Here is a 10,771-nt window from a genome sequence, read left to right as displayed (position 1 = left end):
CTTAGCATTTACCTTTTTTTTTCTTTTTCTTTTTTGCCATAGCATCTACCAAATTAACTAGTTAGGTCATGCTGGATTTTGGTAAATCATCCTCTTTATGATGAAAGACTTATATATTTTATTCCACAAATGCATGGTGTGAGACTTTTGAGCCTGTTGATTTTGGTAGGTCCTGAATTTACAAGATGGAACTAGTTTTTTCTCTTAATTTTGCTTAACAGTAAAAAAAAAAAAAAAAAAAAAAAAACACACACACACACACACACACAGAGGAAGAATCACAGAAGTAGAGACTGAAAAAGAAAAATTAATCGTTGAATCATTATGCGAAACTACATGCTCAGGAGGGTAAGAACATTGTTGGCTAAGAAGAAATAATGATCTGGCAAGCTAGTTGGCGTAAACAGGAGCACATAGTTTATATTGAAGTTCAGATACAAGCTTTGATCATACCATGACATGGATCTCTCGCTACTTAAAGCAAACTTAACAGGATTTCGAAACTAATGTCAAGGAGCTAGAGAATATAACTCACTGAATTCTAATACATCCGGAATTCTAATACATCACATCCAAACAACTAGAACACGACTATTTACATAATGTTGACATGACTTGACTAGTAAAGCTTGCAAAATGAAGCTGGCACAGTACTGCCATCCATAGGAAAGCAAATACTAGTTCTAGATTGCCAGTCCTGGAGCATTAACTTTCATCATACTCCCTACGTCCCTTCCAATTTCCGAATGCACCATTCTAGCATTATTGGCCGCCACATGCTTGTCATAAGGTGAAAGGTGAACCCTGAGTGTGCAGCCCTGAAGGATCAATGTTATTCAACCATGCGGCGTCCCACTTAATAGCCTTCGCAGTGCTGCATGCTATACTCAGCCCTCCAGGAACAGTCAATCTCGCTGAGTCCTGTAGGATCAGAAAAACATAATATACTGACAAATATTCACCAACTATAATGACAATATCAATATAGCATTCACGTTGAGCATTAACAGCATCATTTTAAATAGTATACAATAGATGGAAAATGCACTGCAGGCATGGCAACTAATTAGTGGGCAACATGTACCATGATTCAGACAGCAAAGAGAACCTACAAAAGGATCAAATTTGATCTTCTCTGGAACTGCCAGATTTGTGATGGGGGGCCTTTGAGACACCCAGTGTACAGCATTTGACATAAAATGACAAGGGCAGATTTGTGATAATTTCCCATTTAGGGAGTCTTCTAGTTGAAAAAGCCCCTCCCTTCCCACATCAATTTCGTTGTAACCCACTGAATTTTAGCACATCCTGTTTCTACTTCTCTCACCTAAATTAGCATAATTGGAGTATATGATGTACATTCAAGAGAAGTCACAAAATGCACATATGCTTCAGATGAAGAACAGATAACAGATACAGAAAGGCAAGTGCTTTCAAGCATTCAACAACTTGGAATTTCCAAGAACAGGGAAATTGCATGAAGCCGAAGAATAGTACAAACAGATTTGCCAAGTTTATAGTATTGAATTACAGCAACCATATGAAGTAACAGGTACATATAAGATGAGCTAAGATGAACTCAACCTTCTCACTCAAAATAAAGGATTGAAAGACAAAAGGCATAGCAAAAGTTATGAAACAACGAAAAGAAGAAGCAATAAGAGTGTGTTCTCCAACTTGATCAGCATGTATTAATTCCATCCATGCAATCTTTTGTTAGGTTATAGAATTTCCCCATGATCATACAAACATGATGAAATAAAATGGTCATGAAATGCTTAAAGCTAAACTGGTGTTGATGTTTTCTCCGTTCTCAAAAGGGGGGGAAAAAGGCAGAAGAGAATCTCGTGACAGAAAAATTTCATGAAAATTACACCAAATGACCACTAATCGATATATAACATGCAAACCACGATGCTTAATCTTCATATTCAACAGTAGAGAGTATTGTTTTGCAAATACATCTCATGAACAATTTGTCGAACAGGTCATGTGCACCATCAACACAAGTCTCACATTCAAAGCGAAGGCAATTTTATAATCCAAACTATGAACAACAATCAAGCACAGTATCGCCTCTTCAAGTTTCCAGAAAGCAAACCAAAGAAGAACGGGGATGGTTTTGTACCCTCCCTAGACCCGACGGCTAACAGCAACCGGCAAAGGCAAGCGATGTTCAACGGCAGTGAGGAAAAAGGATCCGGAACTGGAATGTTTGCTTTTTTCTGCTCAAGCATTTTTCTCTCTCTTAAGGATGCACAAAATCAAGGCAACTAATCGTCCCAAAAGTAAGGGCAACAAATTTCAAGCACTAGGCAAGAGCAGAGGGCTTACTGATGGGTGATGCTCAAATTAATCATCTGAATGGTAGGAGGCAGCGTCTGCATAGGAGGAGGAATAGGAGAGACGGAAGCCACGACCGCACTGATGCCAACATTTTGTGTTTGTTTCTCTCCGACGACCCCTTCTTCAAAGGGAAGCTCATGCCATAGAGCCCTTCGACAGCAACCCCACCAAGCCTCTGTCTTGCTAAAACCACACGGACGTGGTTTAAACCATCACAGCAGGACATTATACTTTTTTACGGCAAAAAGATTATGTTTGAGATTTAAAATTTCAGAAAAATCAAACTGGAAAGACGATAGAAGTATGGACATGAGCCTTTGGTCAAATACAAGGTCATAAATTATTCAGTCCAAATAATCTTATCTCAAATAAGAATCTACACCGTTTCCTCAACAGCAATCAAAGAAAAAAAAAAAAAGGATTACCATACAATTGTATCACTCCAGTTGCATGTTCAAAAACACGAACATGAATAAATGATAGGGATAACCGATCTTGGAACCACAAATCCATAACACTGCTTAGGGATAAAGAAAAAGAAGACAGGCCTATCTAGTATCTACCTTACCTCAGGTATTTTGGATCATATGTCCCACAAACAACATCGTAGCGTCCATCATAAAATTCTACCAACTCCAAATCACCAGTAAATGGGTCCCACCTGCAGAGATATGATAGATGAGCCTGAGCCATATTTAAGGCAATGGCACTCTACAGACAAATTGTGAAGCTTACTCATATCTCCGCCAGCACTCTAGGTTTAGAAGCACTTCAAATACAGTGTCTGCACTGGCATCAACAACACCAACAGACTTCACAAAAACATATTTTCTCATCTGCAAAACACAGCAAGCACTGTAACTGTTTGGTACCAATTTGGCAGCAAACTTTACATCTTCAGCTTGGATTTATCAAGCAAGTTTGATTACTCTTACCAAAACGTTCGGTCTATTAAGAGAAGCAAATTATATAATGTGACAACATAAACAAAGGCAAGTATGCTGATTATACTTTTTACTAGAAGAGGCATCTTTTAATTCTGATAAAGTTAAAAACCCTTCAACTTATCATTTCAAAAGTCTCTTCCTATTATATCTAAACGACCACATCGACACATGCACAAGCAGACATCATCCCTATATCAGAAAGTGAAATTGTTCTGTAAAGGAAGAGGAATGAGGCCTTGATTTAATTTTTATATGTATTATCCTGAATGTGGCTTTCTGTTTTTCTATATCAATGGGGTGTCCAGAGTTAACTAAAATTTGCACATCAACAAGACTGTTGATGGTTTTCTTTTTCTCCTTTTTCAATTTCAAGAGTTGGTAGATGCTAAAGCAAGTGCTAACATTTATAGATTTTATTAGCACGATTCCTGTTAACTTATTTTGTTCTGGGATAGTATAATGTAATAGCAAAACTTACTAGGATATTTTCATATGATGAGTCATATATAGTAAAGCACCTGCCTATAGAGAATTCTCCTCCTTTTAATTAACCAGGGAGGTACTCTACTTTAGTCACTAACAGAGCAAATATATTCTTCATTTGGCACCCAAATATAAACCTAATAGAATAAGTTAAGACATACTAATGAAGTGCAAACATTTGGAAACCTCATCTTATGGAACTTTTATGGAACCACATGATACCATGCACCACACTGGTCTCCTTTTTATTGTTATTCTCAAGATGGAATTTCAATTTTTTCTAAGAACAAAGCTGGAGAAAAGTAAAGTCAGGATAAATATTTCTTCCGAAAAATATATATTTTACAAAAAAAACAGCCACACAATCCTTTTTGTGATAAAAGCCTCTGTGGAAAGCTATAATCCAGCTCTAATTAACGACATAAAGTACAGCATGGGAAAAGCAGTATAGCAAGTTCCGCAGAAACATAAGAGACACATGAGAACAACGACAGAAGAAAGCACAAGGCTTGCACATACCCTGGACTCAGCAACATCCTCAAAGATTCTAATATGTGAAATCACAAAGAAATCAACATTATAGAGACTTGACAATGCTTAAAAATTTGCATGCTTATTTGCCAGAGAAATCAGTTCTCAATATGCAAACAAGTCTTTACAGGAAATCTTTATTCAGGGTTTCAACAGGAAGAAACAAAAGCTACGGAATTACACCACAATACACAGAGGATAGTTTGTATGAAAATGAGCAGCAATATTTTGAGAATGACAGTTGAAGTCTCTACAAAACCTCAGTATTCTGTCATGTGATCCACACCGTACGATCCTGAAAACCCCCTAAATGGAGCAGCTTGTAACAACATCTCATGCTGATCACCCCAGTGCAGATCCCCAGAGCAAAAGTACTCTCTAAATTTGCTACCATTGTTCAAGGCTGTTTAGTCATAATCAGTCAGGCAAGATCCGTGTTTACTCTTGCATTGGTCTAGAGTGAACCTGTCTAATTTCAACAGATTTACACAATTTAGAAATGATCTAATTATTACCACTCACAATTGTATGTTTGAAACAATCCAAGTCTTCAAAAACCTCAGTCCACAAATCTGTTCAAGTTCATTATTTAGATCAGTAATTTGCATATTAGAGCTTATGCTTGCGCCAACCCCATTTTTTCCATATGCATGTAAATGCTGACTAGATATATGAAAGAATTAAATTTCTCATAAACATAAAATGTTCGCCATTCTAAAAATCAATGCTTCTTATCACTACTACATGGACAAGTCCCCTCACCCCTTTTTTGGTTTTTGGATGAGCTAGCCATTTTCTTACTCCTTGAATTTTGTAGTTGACAGAGTCAAGTACAAATTGGGAAAGAAAGAAACATGAACCAAAATGCATGTCAAACCAAAAAGAACCTCACAAGACAACAATAAACCATAACTATATATACCAAGGCTCACATTTTTTTTTCAAAAAAGAATTACCATATAAAAAGACCAGCGATTGAAACATCATTCTAGGCCATGAACCATTACTAAAGCCAAGATAGAGTATCATTCATTGTACGAATACATTTCCACTTGTTAGCTTCTATTGCATCTCCTATATCCCCTCCAATGTTTCCACCCGCTCCAATACCCAAGATCGATGAGTTACTTAGGAACATCTCTGGACTTGTAAAAACGGAGAAAGTGGTGCAAAACATAGAATATGAGAATTCAAGGTCCATGGTCATGCATATTTCTGGGTAAGCATTGTTTACCATTTGTACTTCTCGGTATTAGTATGTGTTGAGTGCACAGTGGCATACTTGTATTTAGTCATTATCTTTTCACTATAAGAAGATATTAAGTACTCAAATCACCTCAACCATTCAGTCACAGATCTCTTTCCAGTCATTTACTTTCACAAGGGTCGCGAAGAGCCCGAATCAAACATGTACAGCAGGACAAATCAATTATGCAACATGCTGATTGTAAGAAACAAACCATAGCAAGATAATGAAGAAAGATCACTCCCCATCATGGTTAATGACAAATTCGTTGAATATTTAAAATTAATAATGCATTGTGCATGCATTATATTCCAATTGTGTGTTAGAACATAACCAGAAGCAGCATCTAGACTTTTAGTTGAAATTTCTTGCTCACTTCAATGCTCCAGATTCATTAGACATCAGCAGAGTAAGTTGCTGATAATTTAGCAAGAAGCAGTATGTTCCAGTGTCTGTCATCTATATATTCGCTATAGTAGAATAAATTTCTTCAGTAAAAGTTGAATCTCTTCTTGACGGTGTCAGAATACTTCGACTAGATACCTTCTTAGACCAACTGCTGTTGCTCAACCACACTGAAAACTTCCCTATGGAGTTGACTTATGGGAGTACAGCAGGCACTCTTACCTTAGAAAAGGAAAGCAACCGCCTTGATCAATTTTATCTTTCTTTAGGTTGCATGCATTAGCCAGTTCTGGGATTGTTTGATCTATTACGAAAGTGATCTGTCAATAACATCCTGTCCCTTATTGAATACCAATTTAATTAGCATTGACTGGATTTACTTTAACTTATTTAACAATAAATGGCTTACATCTCAAGGTCAAACTTATAATTTACATCAGTGACTTATAATACTAGACATCACATGAATTACGTATGTAGCATTTCGCTCATCACCAATTAAATGAGACCTGCATAAGTAGCATTTAGCAAGCATGAAAGTTGAAAATTTTCATTTTTTTCTCTGTGAATACCAGTCCTTAGACAATGAAAATAGATATGATTTTCATTCATAATGTACTCCCACATCTTGAGAATCTTGATGCCGTTAATTATGAACTACAGAAGGTGTCTTTGCGCATGTCACCTTGATAGAGAAAAAGAAGGTGCTGACCACAGTAAATTTGAACCAAAGTATTGGTTCTCACAAGACATCTTACTTTGAAAGCCTTTCACCAGGTACAATTATTACTTTCTTTTGATGTTCCAAAAAAAATTTTCAAATCCAATTCTTTTCACTCCCGACCTATCATCCCCATTTACAAAAAATGAAATTATCTTTCCCATATCTTTAACTGTTCTTAGTCCACCAAAATTATAGTATATCAATTGACCATTTTCCTAACTCATTCAGTTCAAACATTTGCCTATATCTTTAAATTGAACTGAAGCGCAATTCTCCATATTTTTAACCTAATTCTTACACAACATACCTAGTAAGTGAGTATTCTTTTCTTTGATTAGTATCAACATTATCCAGAAAAAGGATTTTAATCTACATTTCCATATGCATTCATTCATATCAAATGGTAAAGGAAAGAACAATAAGCAACGAAAGGCCATGAGGCATAATACCAATTTGAGGACCTACTTTGAACCTAGGGCCAAACATCAATGCACAGAAAATATCAAACTAATCAAATCTAATGGGAGGACACTCGATTAAGCCTCCCTAGTATTACAGTATAAGCTCCATTACAATATGACTTCAGCATGAGCCAAACCATTCAAAAAAAACTTCTCTTGCAGATAGTTTTTGTGTGTGTGTATTAAAAAAGCCCATTCAATAATGTCTCTGACTATATGTACTATATTGTTCTCAGTTGTCATACGTCATCCACAACCTCAGCTCTTAGTCTAACTAGGACTCCCCCTCTATCAAGACATTATTGACACAAAGCCGAGTCATGCCACGGGGAGAATGAAATACAAATCATAGAGTATACACAAAAATAGAAGATCAATATTCCACCCAAGATGACTTCAATTCACATATAACAATCTCAAAAAGTGCATTTAGGCATAGCATACAGGAAGAGAATGCTTACTTTTTGTGCTCTGATTTTGTACATTAAATATTTTTTCTTCACTGCCACAACAATAGATCAACAAACCTGTTATAAAAAGATTGATGGCAGTTGGCTAATACAAAAAAATATAAATCTTTTTTCTATTTTTCACCTTTAGCAATCAAAAGATACTAAGCACCAAAGATTAAAAAAGTATATGTAGCCTTAGAAACAATGGTATTTGTAAGTTTTTGTACTACTTTGATGGATTTTACAAAGCAGATAGTGATTGTTGAAGGAAGAAAATTTTACTACATATTTTCCTCCTTAGTCATATTCATTGGTTATTGGGAGATTTTTATCCCTTCAAAAGGTTTTTTGTATTTTTTTTCTTTGTTTAAACGAAATACATGTATCATCAGTGGATATCATTAAGGATTGTCTATGAGCTTATAATAATAAATGTAAATTTAACCAACCTTGTCCAATTCTAAGAAGCTTTTTCAATTCATGGGCATAACGCCTTACTCTGTTTCGGTGTCCTCTAAAGTGATCCTACAGAATAATAAGAATTCAGAAAATGTTGGCATGGCACACTCACATGCACATCCGGCACACTCCAAGAAAGCAGGTGCAGCTGCAGGCATGCACAGAGAGAGAGAGAGAGAGAGAGAGAGAGAGAGAGAGAGAGAGAGAACATATTTATTAAATTGATGTAAAAGCATCATTAGTTAATGGAAGTGTATCATAAACCACATGTAAAAGCATATGCTGGCTCCACACTCAATTTGTTCCTGGCATTGCCTCCTCATATTTATTAAATTGATGTAAAAGCATCATTAGTTAATGGAAGTGTATCATAAACCACATGTAAAAGCATATGCTGGCTCCACACTCAATTTGTTCCTGGCATTGCCTCCTCTTGACAGCTCATACTCAGCCTGTTTAAAACAAATAATTCGCGAAAATATACATTAAGTTCATTTTGCTCTGCTGCCTCATTTCTATTCAGCACTTCAAAATCAAGGCTTTACCAATGTAGGACTACAATTCACAGTGCAAATCCTAGAACTGAAGATGGAATGCAAAGGAAAAAAAAGGACATAAAACAACATTTATGCTAAATTTCATTACTCTTGGGATACATTTGAACCTGTTGCTTGGCAAGGTCAAAAGCCTCCATCCACTTCTTCACTTCTCCAGAAGTGGCACAAGCAATCTTGTAGCAAAGAAGCAGTCAATCATCATTCACTTTAGGCAGATTTAAAAGGGAACACACTTCTACAAGACAGGACACCAATTAGACATGAGAGTCAAAGCAAAGAAAAATCACAAAGAATATTTACCCAGCAAATACTGTTTTCCAAAATAAAGCCACACAAGCTACTTATAATATTTTCTTGCCTACTCAGAAGAACCTAATAATATGACAGTCGATTCATTCCCTTGAAATCAGGATTTTAGAACAGTACTCTGATGCTCCAAAGTTAGATTAAATAAACAAGAATGTGTAATTTTCTTCATTTATTTTCTTTCTTTGATAATCAACAAGGATTTGTACTACACTTAAATGGTCTATCTCTAATTCATATACCATTAAAATTGTTTCCAGACTGCTGAAAGGACAATCATTTTCTCGTCATTTTCATTGGCATTAAGAACATTAGCCTTCTTCTCAAAGGAATTGCCATATGTTTCTCCAGAAAAAGAAAAAAAAATAGAGCAATGCGGGTATTAGCTCCCCCACCAAGTGCTAGTTCCATGTGATAAATTCATTCTTTGCAATTACAACAGATTTCAAAATGTGAAACATGTACTGACCAAAAAAAAAAAATGTGAAACATGCCACTGGCGGCACTATAAGACCTTTCTATATAAGCAACTTCTCTTTTTAGATTACTTTATGGTATGTGGTGACGAGATTATTAATGTTGGCTATAAGACATATTATGTAAGAAAATAGAAGGGAGTCACAATTAAGCTGGTTTCAAGTTCTACGGCAGTTGCTACATTGGGCATGTTCTAATCTTAGCACAACTATTAATACTCCCTAACCCGATAGGAGAAAGAGAACAGGTTATGAGTGTCCCACATCACTTGTCTATGACTTTCAATGGACCTTATGCTTATGTAGTCTCTCACCATTTATCAACTTAAGCTTTTGGGTGGGACATTCTCATATGGAAACAGAGCTGAGTTTCGCACCAGATTTATTTTACATGTGAAGCTCCCCATTTGTCAGTTCCATGTGCCATTTTTAGTTCGGTTTGAATGTGAGAGGGAGTGTTACAATATCCCACATCACTTGTCTATGGGGTTTTCATTGGCCTTCTAAATGCATATAGTCTCCCTCCAACTATCATCTCAAACTTTTGGTTTAGACATTCTAACAACTTGACATAAAGGACACTCAACTATTGCAAGCTTATTGGCTCATTTCAGTTTTGCTCTACCATCCCGTCCCTATACTCTAAACCTTCTCTTTGTAGCACCTGTTCATCTCCAGTCTTTTCACAATTTCTGCAATTATCGCTCCATCTTCATTGTTAACATGACCCAGCTCCGCTTGTTAGCCCCACCTTGCCTTGGACCAGACCACATATGTTAATACAACTCAATTAACTTATTCTAGTCTTGTTCCACCTCCGTAGTTTCTTTATTCGCAAAAATGCAGTACCTTTCATAGCATGACCTATAAAATGTTACCATAATACATGGTGTTCGTTAATTTTAGCTTGAACCTTTTATGTGCAGGCCTGGCTTGTCACCCAATTCAATAAATATTGTGGCCATCCCCTTTGAGAATTTTTTGTGAGGTTTATGGCAGAGCCAGCATGGTGCACATTAGTTTCAGCGTTCAGCATTCTCTTCTAGGGTTTAAGTGTTTCACTTCAGCATATTTCAAAGGGTATGAGAAATATCAGCTTTATGTGGGACTAGGGTTTTGAGTTTGCTTTTTGGTTGTAGTCCAAATTCTAATTAGTGAATTCCTTCTGCTCCTCTTTTGCCTGTGATGTAGGCCAATGGCCAAACCATGAAAATCTTATTCTTCCACTTTCTCAATTTTATTTTCTATTGCATTGGCACTTTTGCTTAACAATGAAGCATATTAGGACGAGAACTTGAACAAGCTTATTAAGTACAGAATCAGGAAAAAAAAAACACTGATTGCCAGTTCAAAAGTACTCCAACAAAAATAAATTATC

General features: G+C 36.2%; 1 long non-coding RNA gene across 1 annotated transcript; it reads right to left on the bottom strand.

The window, feature by feature from the left end:
* Window positions 1-394: 394 nt before the first annotated feature.
* LOC104448868 lies at window positions 395-2,550 on the bottom strand. Its single transcript, XR_005548940.1, has 2 exons — window positions 2,335-2,550; window positions 395-921 (listed from the first exon to the last, which is right to left on the bottom strand). It is a non-coding gene; the product is annotated as an uncharacterized LOC104448868 (long non-coding RNA).
* Window positions 2,551-10,771: the final 8,221 nt, after the last annotated feature.

The sequence above is a fragment of the Eucalyptus grandis genome, chromosome 3 (genome assembly GCF_016545825.1).
Source record: "Eucalyptus grandis isolate ANBG69807.140 chromosome 3, ASM1654582v1, whole genome shotgun sequence".
Classification (NCBI taxonomy): Eukaryota; Viridiplantae; Streptophyta; class Magnoliopsida; order Myrtales; family Myrtaceae; genus Eucalyptus; species Eucalyptus grandis.
This window is presented reverse-complemented; position numbering and strand designations above follow the sequence as displayed.